The sequence below is a fragment of the Cupressus sempervirens genome, chromosome 10 (genome assembly GCF_028749045.1).
Source record: "Cupressus sempervirens isolate cs-2001-9-10 chromosome 10, ASM2874904v1, whole genome shotgun sequence".
Classification (NCBI taxonomy): domain Eukaryota; kingdom Viridiplantae; phylum Streptophyta; class Pinopsida; order Cupressales; family Cupressaceae; genus Cupressus; species Cupressus sempervirens.
In genome coordinates, this window is record NC_143127.1 from 721,031,246 (window position 1) to 721,041,306 (window position 10,061).

The 10,061-nt window shown below is 33.1% G+C and overlaps 1 long non-coding RNA gene across 4 annotated transcripts; it reads left to right on the forward strand.

Moving 5' to 3' along the window:
- Window positions 1-927: 927 nt before the first annotated feature.
- On the forward strand, window positions 928-3,439 carry LOC149535857 (uncharacterized). 4 transcript variants are annotated; one of them, XR_016357903.1, is made up of 3 exons: window positions 928-1,141; window positions 1,245-1,741; window positions 3,127-3,439. It is a non-coding gene; the product is annotated as an uncharacterized LOC149535857 (long non-coding RNA). The 4 variants fall into 4 exon arrangements; XR_016357906.1 differs by having other exon boundaries at window positions 1,245-1,343; XR_016357904.1 differs by having other exon boundaries at window positions 1,262-1,741.
- Window positions 3,440-10,061: the final 6,622 nt, after the last annotated feature.

Below are 10,061 nucleotides of genomic sequence, written 5' to 3' on the forward strand. Positions count from 1 at the left end.
GGTCCTATCAAGAAGTCTGAAAAACTTACAAAACAAGCCAAGCAGAGAAAAAGAAGAACCTCTACAAAATGAGCCTTCAACTCATACTTATCCCCCTTCCAACCAACTGCATTTTGAAAGCCATAAATGCTGGGTCGGATTAAGCCCCAAAGGTCAAAATTCAGTCTTTGAAAAGATTCCAAAAGGTGTACAAAATCCCCCAAAAGGCATGGCCTGAAATATCTTCACAACTGCCCCTCATAAATGCAGTCCTAACCCTCAAAATATCTCAAAAAATCCTCAAAATCAATGCTTCAACAAGTATGCCTTCCAATTTCTATCATAATGGCCACCCACTCTGAAAATATCTGCATAATATGAATGTCAATCCACCTTTTGCATTTTGTCCCAACTCTGTTATTTAAAAAAAAAAATCTACCAATTAAATATAAAATAAAAATAGACATTTATTTTCCATATATTTTAATATCTATTTGAAAAAACATAATAACTTAATAACAATAAATACTAATTACATTGATGTTATTAAAATGATTATGAAATCACTTAATAGCATTAACATTTAGTTTTTATTGTTACTAAATTTATTAATAATAAATATGAACTATATTAATATTATTCAATTGATTATAAAATCAATTTAATAATATTAAGATAGTAATATATTTATTATTAATATTAATGATTTATCAAATAGAAATTAAAACATATTTAAAATAATAAATATTTTTATTTTATATTAACTAATAAATAGATGGTTTTTTTTTTTTTTTTTTAAAACTTACATCAATCATTAATAAAAATGATTTATGAATATCATTTTATATTAATGTTGAATAACATAAAGTGGAAACATTTACAAATTAAAGACCAAAACATAAGTCTCTCCACTATATATGTTAGGTATATGGACTTGGAAAATTATAAAATTGAAAAGCAAAGTCTCTTCTCATTCACGTGAATGAAGAAAGGGAAGGAATATTAGGGATTTCATTTTTTCCATTTCATTTGCTCTTGCAAGAGCTCTAGCCAGCTGGAGAAAATGAGGGTTTGGAGGCTTGGAAAAGATAATCTCTGTGCTTTTCATGGCTCTATTTCTCAAATCTCCTGGTCGTTTTTGATAGCTGTGCATTTTTCTAAGGTAAATGGCAGATTTCTAGGCACATTTTTTGGTTTTATCTCACATTTGCTAGTCGTTTTTGATAGCTGGGCATTTTCCCCTCTTCTCCTTGGCTCAAATGTAGGTAATTCCTTGATCTAGGGCTGCCATGAGAGGTCATGCAAGGGTTTTGTTTGATGTTTTTTGAAACCGCTTCATATACTTTCTGGGCTTCAAATAGCAGGTATTTAATCTTTGCATTTTCTGGGTACTTGCTGTGCACGTTTTTGCTGATATAGCAGACATTTGTGGCTTCAAAAAATGAGGAAATCTGGGCATGTTTTCTCTGCATTTTCATAGCAGACTTTCTGCTCTTTCTCTTTTATATTTATGGCACCATTTTGAATGGAGAGTTTGGAATGGAGACTATGAAATTTACAAGGTACCATGGTGGACTTTTTGGGTTTGAAATAACAGATCCATCTATGTGATTTGCTTGCACACTTCTGCTGCTACTTTGAGATTTACTTGATATGAGACCCTTGTTGCATTTGCTGAGGGTTTCTTGGCTATGAGATTATCTGCTCATTCTTTATAAAAATTGGGGCTATATATTCCTTACAGCCGCCATGAATATACAAGGTATTCTGATGTATCTTTAGTTCAATCTTGAACTCTTCTATCTGCTCCTCTTATTTGATCTGTAAGTCATGAGCTTGAAAAGAAATGCTGCTCATTTTTTGGACTGCTCCTCTTTATGCTATAGCTGTTCATTTTATAAGGCCGAGCATATTCACTTGCCTGTGCCATGTTCAAAATCGTGACTTTATTTTCCTTGAAGGCTAACATGATAAGGATTATTGCATGCTTGATCCTGTTGGGTACATGCTTCAACTTATTCATACCAGATTTGATGAGAGTTTTTACTGTATATGAATTTCCTTTTTATAAAGATGCTACCAAAATACTCCTGTAGATAGTGGTTGCCTTGCTGAAAGTTGCCAAGTTTGAATATGTTCATTGAAGCTTTCATCATTTTTCTTTCGTCCTTGTTCGCCCATGGAATACAACACAGATTTTGAAAACTTCTCATAACCTTGTAGGATTCTTTTACTGGTTGGAAACTAGATGTTGTTACACAGAATTTCCTCCTTTTTACTGTTAATCAATGGTGTCTTTTAATAGAGCAAGATACCTTACTGTTTTGCATCCTATGTTGCTGATCAAGGTTAATCATGAAATGTCAAAGCATTGCAAAAAAACTTGGGTGTTTGTTTAAGCAATTTGTAGAAAACTAAGGCTTCCAACAGCAGGTCTAACTGAGCATGAAATTTAATTACACAGTTTAATGCATTTGCTGCATGTATATCTCCATACCCTACAGTACTCAAGGTTGTAATTGACCAATATATGCAGGCAATATAACAAATTGAAAAGCTTTGTCATTCAAGTTTCGGAAGTATAAAACAGATCCATGTGTTATCCCGGTCCGGATACTAATCTGCTAGTATGTAAAATAACATCCCGCACATTGTACATTTGATCCAGAAGTAGCTAAAGCTTATGTTTTTTTTTTCTTATTGCCTCCATGTTATAGATGTTGAAGGATCTCTTTTTTATACATTTCATTTGAATATTTTCTATCTTTGCATGCTGAAATGATGCTCTCCTGACTGTTAAGATATTCTGATTTTATGTGACGTCTAAGCTATCTTTCATGAGGTTCAAGCACGGGCTCGTGACACTCATGGATTATCTCTCTGAGATGTGCATTTGAACATTTAGAGTACTATTTTTTGAGATCAATATGCTTGTGCTTGGTTACAATGAAAGGTTTCATATCAGAGAACAATATGTCCCTTTAACATCATACTTTATGATTTTTTACACTGAAGCATTTAGAAGTTATTCTACTATTTTTACATGTATTCAAAATAGGAATTATATAGCATGCATGGGTACCAAGTTGGTAATAACCAATCATTGCTTAGATCGTTCAAGATCTAACCCCATTGCTTTTCATACAGGACGAGGACGAACATCACGGAGCTATCAGGTCGAGAGCTGGACCAGGAGCGGTAACAAAGATCGAATAACCAGTCAAAGGCTGAAAGGCAATGACTGGTTACCTCTGACTCTACTCTCCTATGCTGTATTTTTCTTATTTTCAATATGTGTAGAAGTGGTAGTCAGACTCACAGCTTGTGTGAGATTTCCATTTCGAGCATTTTCATATTCATTCATTTTATGTAAATATCAGTTGTATTTCAAAAAATGAAAATACAAGGACATTTATATTCTTTTGGTACATAATGAATAACATTCGTGCACCTTTGATTACTTGCTCTTATACAAAATTTTTACAAGTGTGCAAAATTTTAGTAACACTAACATCATTAAATAACTGGAAGTCACCACATGGACATATATATCATCATCGAACAATCATGAGATAACTGATATATATATATATATATATATATACTAAATATGAAACAATATCCAACAATCTGAAAAACAACGTCACTGATCAACAAGAATAAACATAAAGCTGGCCTAAAAGAGTTCAACAATAAAATTAAAAAAGTTAACTAGGGGTAGGCACTACATCCACCCCCCCCAGACTTAGGCTTAGTGCACAACGCCTACAAGAAAGGTAAAACAAAAGTACTCATTGTGTGAGTCTCATTGGACCCTTTCCCCCTATAGGAGGATATGACTCCAGTAAGAACTCTCTGTGTGACTTACCCATGTCTCCAACCATAGGTTTTGAAGCTATCGATCTTTGGTCTAAGAATTGGGATTTCCATTTAGGACAATGGGATGACTTGTGTCCTCGTTGTCCACATGAGAAGCATTCCTTGTTGAAACTCCTTTGTACTCTAGGTGCACTAGACTATTGAACAATACCCCCACTAGCATAAGGAGTACTCTATGATGATCAATCATATTGGTTGCGCTTATCGCACTAAGAGTACCGAGGGTCCCTAGTGTGTGATCTGAAACCACCACTCTGAGTTGGAGGATAAGATCCTCCCTGCTGCTAATTACCTCTAGAAGAAGGTTTCCTACCACCACCTACTCCTTGATTACCTTTGTTGATGATGTAGGTGCTCCCACAAACCACCATGTCCTAAGGTGGCACTCTGCTTTACAAGTATGGCTCTAGGTATTGCATCTTTAATGGTTTTAGGTTCAAATACCTTAACACCCCCAACTAGACGGTTATTCAAACCTTTGATAAAATGTTTTTCTAATTGTGGCGAGCTATAAGGGATCCTCGCATAGGGCATGATCTCATAGAATTTATGCTCATACTGTACTATGGTCATAGTGAACTATCTCAGGATGTCGAATTCATCTTCTCTCTATTGATTCCATTCCTCTGGTAGGAATCACTCATAGAAGTTCTCCATAAATAACTCCCATGTGACAGTGTTCATGTCTATACCCAGCTTCTTCTCTTCAATGTTCCACCAATGGCCCCAAAGAGTTCAAGGTTGGTAATGACAAACATCACTTTGACATTAGAGTCAAATTCTTGAATAGAAAAACACTTGTCTAGAGCAATTAGCCACTGCTCAGCTACATAACCTAAACCTAGCCCATTGAAAGCTTTGATCTTGGACCTCTAAAGGTCCTTCATCTACTCAACTCCAAATGACCTCTGACTACTAAAGTGATAGTCTCGCTAAGGACTCCTAAACCTAGGTCTCTCCTCATTTCCTGCATGGTGTGCTCCTTCCTGGCCAGCACCCTGAAGAGGAGGTAGGCACGGCGATCCATAATGTTCCTCATCATTTGCCTTAGGTCAACCTCCTTTGAGTCGACCTGCTGCTCTGTATGGTTCTCTTCTTGTTGCTTATTGAAATGCTCTTTCCTATTCTCTTCCTGATTAGGGCTTCCATGGGCAAACTCATGTACATTGATGTCTCTGCCTCACCCACGGCCTCTACCATGGCCTAAGCTAAAACTTCTCATTGAAGATCTTGTCCGAAATACCATCCTACTATAATATCCAAGATAATAAGATGCTATAAAAACCATAAGAACATACTACTGTAAGGAATACACATAAGAAACATGTTTTGAATACAATACAAGATCAATTTCAATTTTATCGATTTTAGGTTTTAAATGTGTTTCAGTTTGAAGTTCAAGTGTTTGAAGTTGTAATAAATACATATCATAGTTTAAGTTATCATTTTAGTTCAACTAGTTAACAACTAGTGGCATTCCAATATACCCAAAGCTCCCAATGTAGAAACTCGACCTCTGAAACCAGATGTAACACCCTGCCAAGGAACTCAAAAGAAATTAACCTAATGTTTTACTAAGTTTTCCAAACATTTTTTTTCAAAAGATAATAACTTAACAACAACATATATAAAAGAGTAGAAGCAATAATATACACATAAACACATACCATAAAACTGATTATAATTCTTAAGGGTCCCATGATGTTGAATCACATTTAAGTTTAATTAATATTAAAACCAATATAAAATAAATCCACATAAAAGAATAATTTACAAGTATGAATCATTTAAATAATATAAAATCATCTCGCATGTCACTTGGCAACAATCATAATGCACAATCATCCACTATACAGGTCACAGGGTATGAAGGGCTGAAAGAATGTACATCACAAAAATAGATTACAATCATCTCATAAGATCCATGAAATAAAGTACAATACAATATAGTACAATCATCCATCATAGTACACAAAGATAGAATGAAAGGAAATGCAGAACAAGGAACTCCAGCCACAACATCGAATTGTTGGATCTCTATGGTAAAAGCAAAAAGCACTACCACTTGACATCATGGTAACCCAAAAAAGTCCACTCCCACCGCATTGAGGAGATAGTTTCAAGTCTCAAACATGATAACAATCCCAAAAGTCAAAAGTAATATCTAGGTCAAGAGAAAATCCTGAAAGCAATCTAACTCAAGGTACCAAGAAACATGTGATATCTAAACCCAAAGGCAACAATGACACATAGGGAATCTATAATGCAAGTGGGCAAGTGTCATCACATGAGCCAACTCTAAGGTTACTCGGTTTAGTCTTTTAATACTCCAGCCCCCTAGTGGCTCTATGTAGCACTAGTATCCTTTTGTACTGATAAGGCATACTAACGAAGCAAGATTGCAACCAAGTGTCCTCTCTACTCCCATCCTAGCTTGTACTAGCACTCGAGGCATGGGTGAGGAAAGACAAAGACTCTTATTAATTCATTTTAATCTCATTTAATGTAGTGTTATCACTTATTAAAAAACCTATAAATGGGTTACCTGTCAGCCTCTTTAGGGCCTCAGCCTCCATTGCAAACCACTTCCTAACATCACATACAAATTACCTACGCTAGGCTCATAAAAGTACAAATCAAATAATCATATTTTTCACCTCAGCCCTATACAAGTGACTGGAAAACATCAAAAGACCATTCACAATAACACCTTAGTCCTTTACAAGCAACTTGAAAGCATCCAAAAATAATTGATCAAAAATTCAAAGGTAATATCAGAAGAGATATATTGTTCACCTCAGTTTCACATAAGAACATTGGAAAGCAATAACCACCAATAGATCAAACTCCTCATAGAAACACACGACAGATTACCAAGGTTGGGTATAAAAGATTAGATTTAAAAACATCATCATGACAACACAAAAAAAACTCCCAAAACTCTACTAACATCCAGATTTGGTCAAAGCTAAGTCAACCCGAAACCCAATATAGAAGTAAACGTACAATAGACAGTGTAGTTTTGTAGTTTTGTTTGATTTTGAAAACACATAGTTTGAGTTTATAGTAAGGTTCAAGTTTTTGTTTCAATGCAAGTTTTCAACTTTACTAAAGTTTATAAATTTTACCCTTATGACTTAACCCATTTCCCATTTTAAATCAAATCGCATAATTACCATCAAGTTATGGAAATACAAAGGTTACAATTAAATATCATAAAATAATTTAAAAACAATAATTTATTAAATTATTAAAATAATAATGATTGATTATTCAATAAAATAAATAAAATTTTATTAATAATCAAAATCATTAAATAATATTTTTTTTGGCAAAATGCTATATTTATATTAATAATAACTAGTTCAAAAAAGCTCCTAGAGAAAAGAACCAGAAAAAGAAAAACTCTGGTCATTGCCTAATACAAAAAAGGATGCAGAAGAAGAAATACTACACATCAAGAGAGAGTATCTATCAACACTAATGAATCTTGTCCTAGAGATTCCCATATCGAGAATATAATGATTATAAAGAGCCCAAAACTCACATGAATACAATTCATTGTTTGGTGCCAGAGACAAGACCAAGAGCCTAGCCAAAAACTATCATAAAGATTACCATCATTGATCTACATCCATAACTCCAATTGAGACCATAATATTAGAAACTCATCTGATGCAAGTGCAATCCAAGACATCGACCTGCATACAATATCTCAAAAGAATAAGTGAGATCCATAAAAGAAAAACATGTGAAATCATAGAGAAGTCGTGATTTACTATCAAATAAAATATGAGGACTCAACCTTATTCTAAACATATTCTTTTGTCATAATATTAACCAAGTTGGGGAGATTAAGGAGGTTAAGTGGGGAAAGTAAAGAGTTAATATAAACCCCATCAGTACCCAAATTAGCATGACAATTAGCTAAAAGATTGCCTTCTCTATAAGTATGCATGACGTAACATTCAGAGATTGAATCAAGAAGAGACTATATTTGATGTAATATATATTGTATGGACCAATTATACACATGACGTTTAAAACACACATTAATAATAATGGATGAGTCCCCTTCAACATGTAACTTAAATATAGAAAGTGATTTTGCAAGTTCGAAACCAAAATTAAAACTTAATTAAACTAAATTAATTAAATTAATTAATAAATACTAAACTATGACAAATAATTATTAATTATTAATATTTATTAATTAATAAGACTTATTAAAATCATTGATAAAATTTTAATTTAATAAATTTTTGTTATAAAAAATATTATAACATAAAAATCGACATGTTTAAAGGCCCATCGGCTTGCCCTATGTGTGGTTGTCGTAGCAGCTCTACTGTGATAGCAACACTACTACATACAACAACGACTATATGCTTTGAAGCAACATGGGAGAAGGGTGGGTGGGGGGTTGGTGGCCCCGCTCACCAAAAAGATATATATATATATATATAACAATTTTGATAGGAAAACCTAAAAAACAATAGAATTTACAATCTAGAATTCGATTTTTAATCCCAAAACCCCATCCGATTAAAATATCCATTTGTAAAATTTATAGAATTAGGGTTTCAAATCTCCATTCTTCAAACACAGATAACTTCAATATGAAGAGAAATTAAGATTTACAACAGGGTTTCATCAATGATATCAAACAAATCTACAAATTTTCGAGCACGAATTTATCTAGACATGAAGTAGACAGAAGATTGGAAAGATGGAAATATTATTTTTTAAATTAATCACAAGATTCTACCTGAATTTGATGCTAACATGCAAACATGCAATCCCACGAAGAACGTGAGAAAATCCCCTTTCTTCTAAAAACTTCCTTCTCTGAAAATCACTTCTCCAAATCCCAATCCTTACAAAATGAGCTTTAGATCTCTAATAAAGAGTTCTCCCCTAATTGGGGCTCTAATTGTGCAATCATGTGAGGGAACTCGTTGATCATTTTCTTTTAAGATCTAATTATTTTTTAAATATTTTCATGCATACTTTTTCTAATTTAAAATATTTTTATTAAATTATTTTTTTTTCTCTTTAATTAATTTTTGAGACGTTTTTGATAGAAATATTTACTAACTTAAGTAATAATAATATTTAGCATTTATTTAAAAATGATCTCCTAATTATATTATTATTAAATAAAATAAATATTATTATGCTCCAAAATTAGAACTATAACTTTTATCTTTAAGTTTAACTCATTTATTTAATTAATTTCTCAATTAATTAAATATGATTAAATATCAAATTTACTTCATAATTTTCCATTAAATTAAATCATTAATTATTCTATTAAATAGATTTAATTATAACATAAAATACGCCAAAGGCCCACAAGACTAAAAATGAAAACCCATAATAAAATACAGACAACTAGTTCAAACTCAAGGGTTATAATCACAAATTTACATTACTTGACAAATTTAGAAAGTAGACAACTCAGATTTTTGCCCTACTTTTTAGGACGAATGGTTTAAAGATAGGATTCAGACTCAAGAGTAATCTCCCCTCTCTTACCATTGAGATATTGTGATAGGGTACGCTCATCCTGACAATTCAGGGAATTCAATACTCAGTACCCGCAATCTACATAAAATCCATTCTAAACTAAATAGGCAATGGCAGGAAGATGTACATCGTGTAGATCCTGATTAGCAGGTGACTACGACTCATTTTCTCAAACACATCAGAAATGCAAAACATAAAGAAAACATATGTGTACACCATACACATGCAAGTATGGGGTAAATATCTATAGAAAACACATAAATCATTCATCTAACATCATTAAATAACTAAAACTCACTACATGAACATATATATCATCATTGAACAATCATGAGATAACTGAAATCTCTCTCTCTCTCTCTCTCTCTCTCTCTCTCTCTCTCTCTCTCTCTCTCTCTCTCTCTCTCTCTCTATATATATATATATATATATATAAACTGAATATGAAACAATATCCAACAATTTGGAAAACAATGTCACTAATTAACAAACATAAACATAAAGCTGGCCTGAAAGAGTTCGACAATAAAATCAGAAAAGTTAACTAGGGGTAGACACTACATTCACCCCCCCCAGACTTAGGCTTACTCCTGAAAGTCTACAAGAAAGGTAAAACTAGAGCACTCACTGTGCGGGTCTCATTGGACCCTTTCACCTTGTAGGAGGATATGACT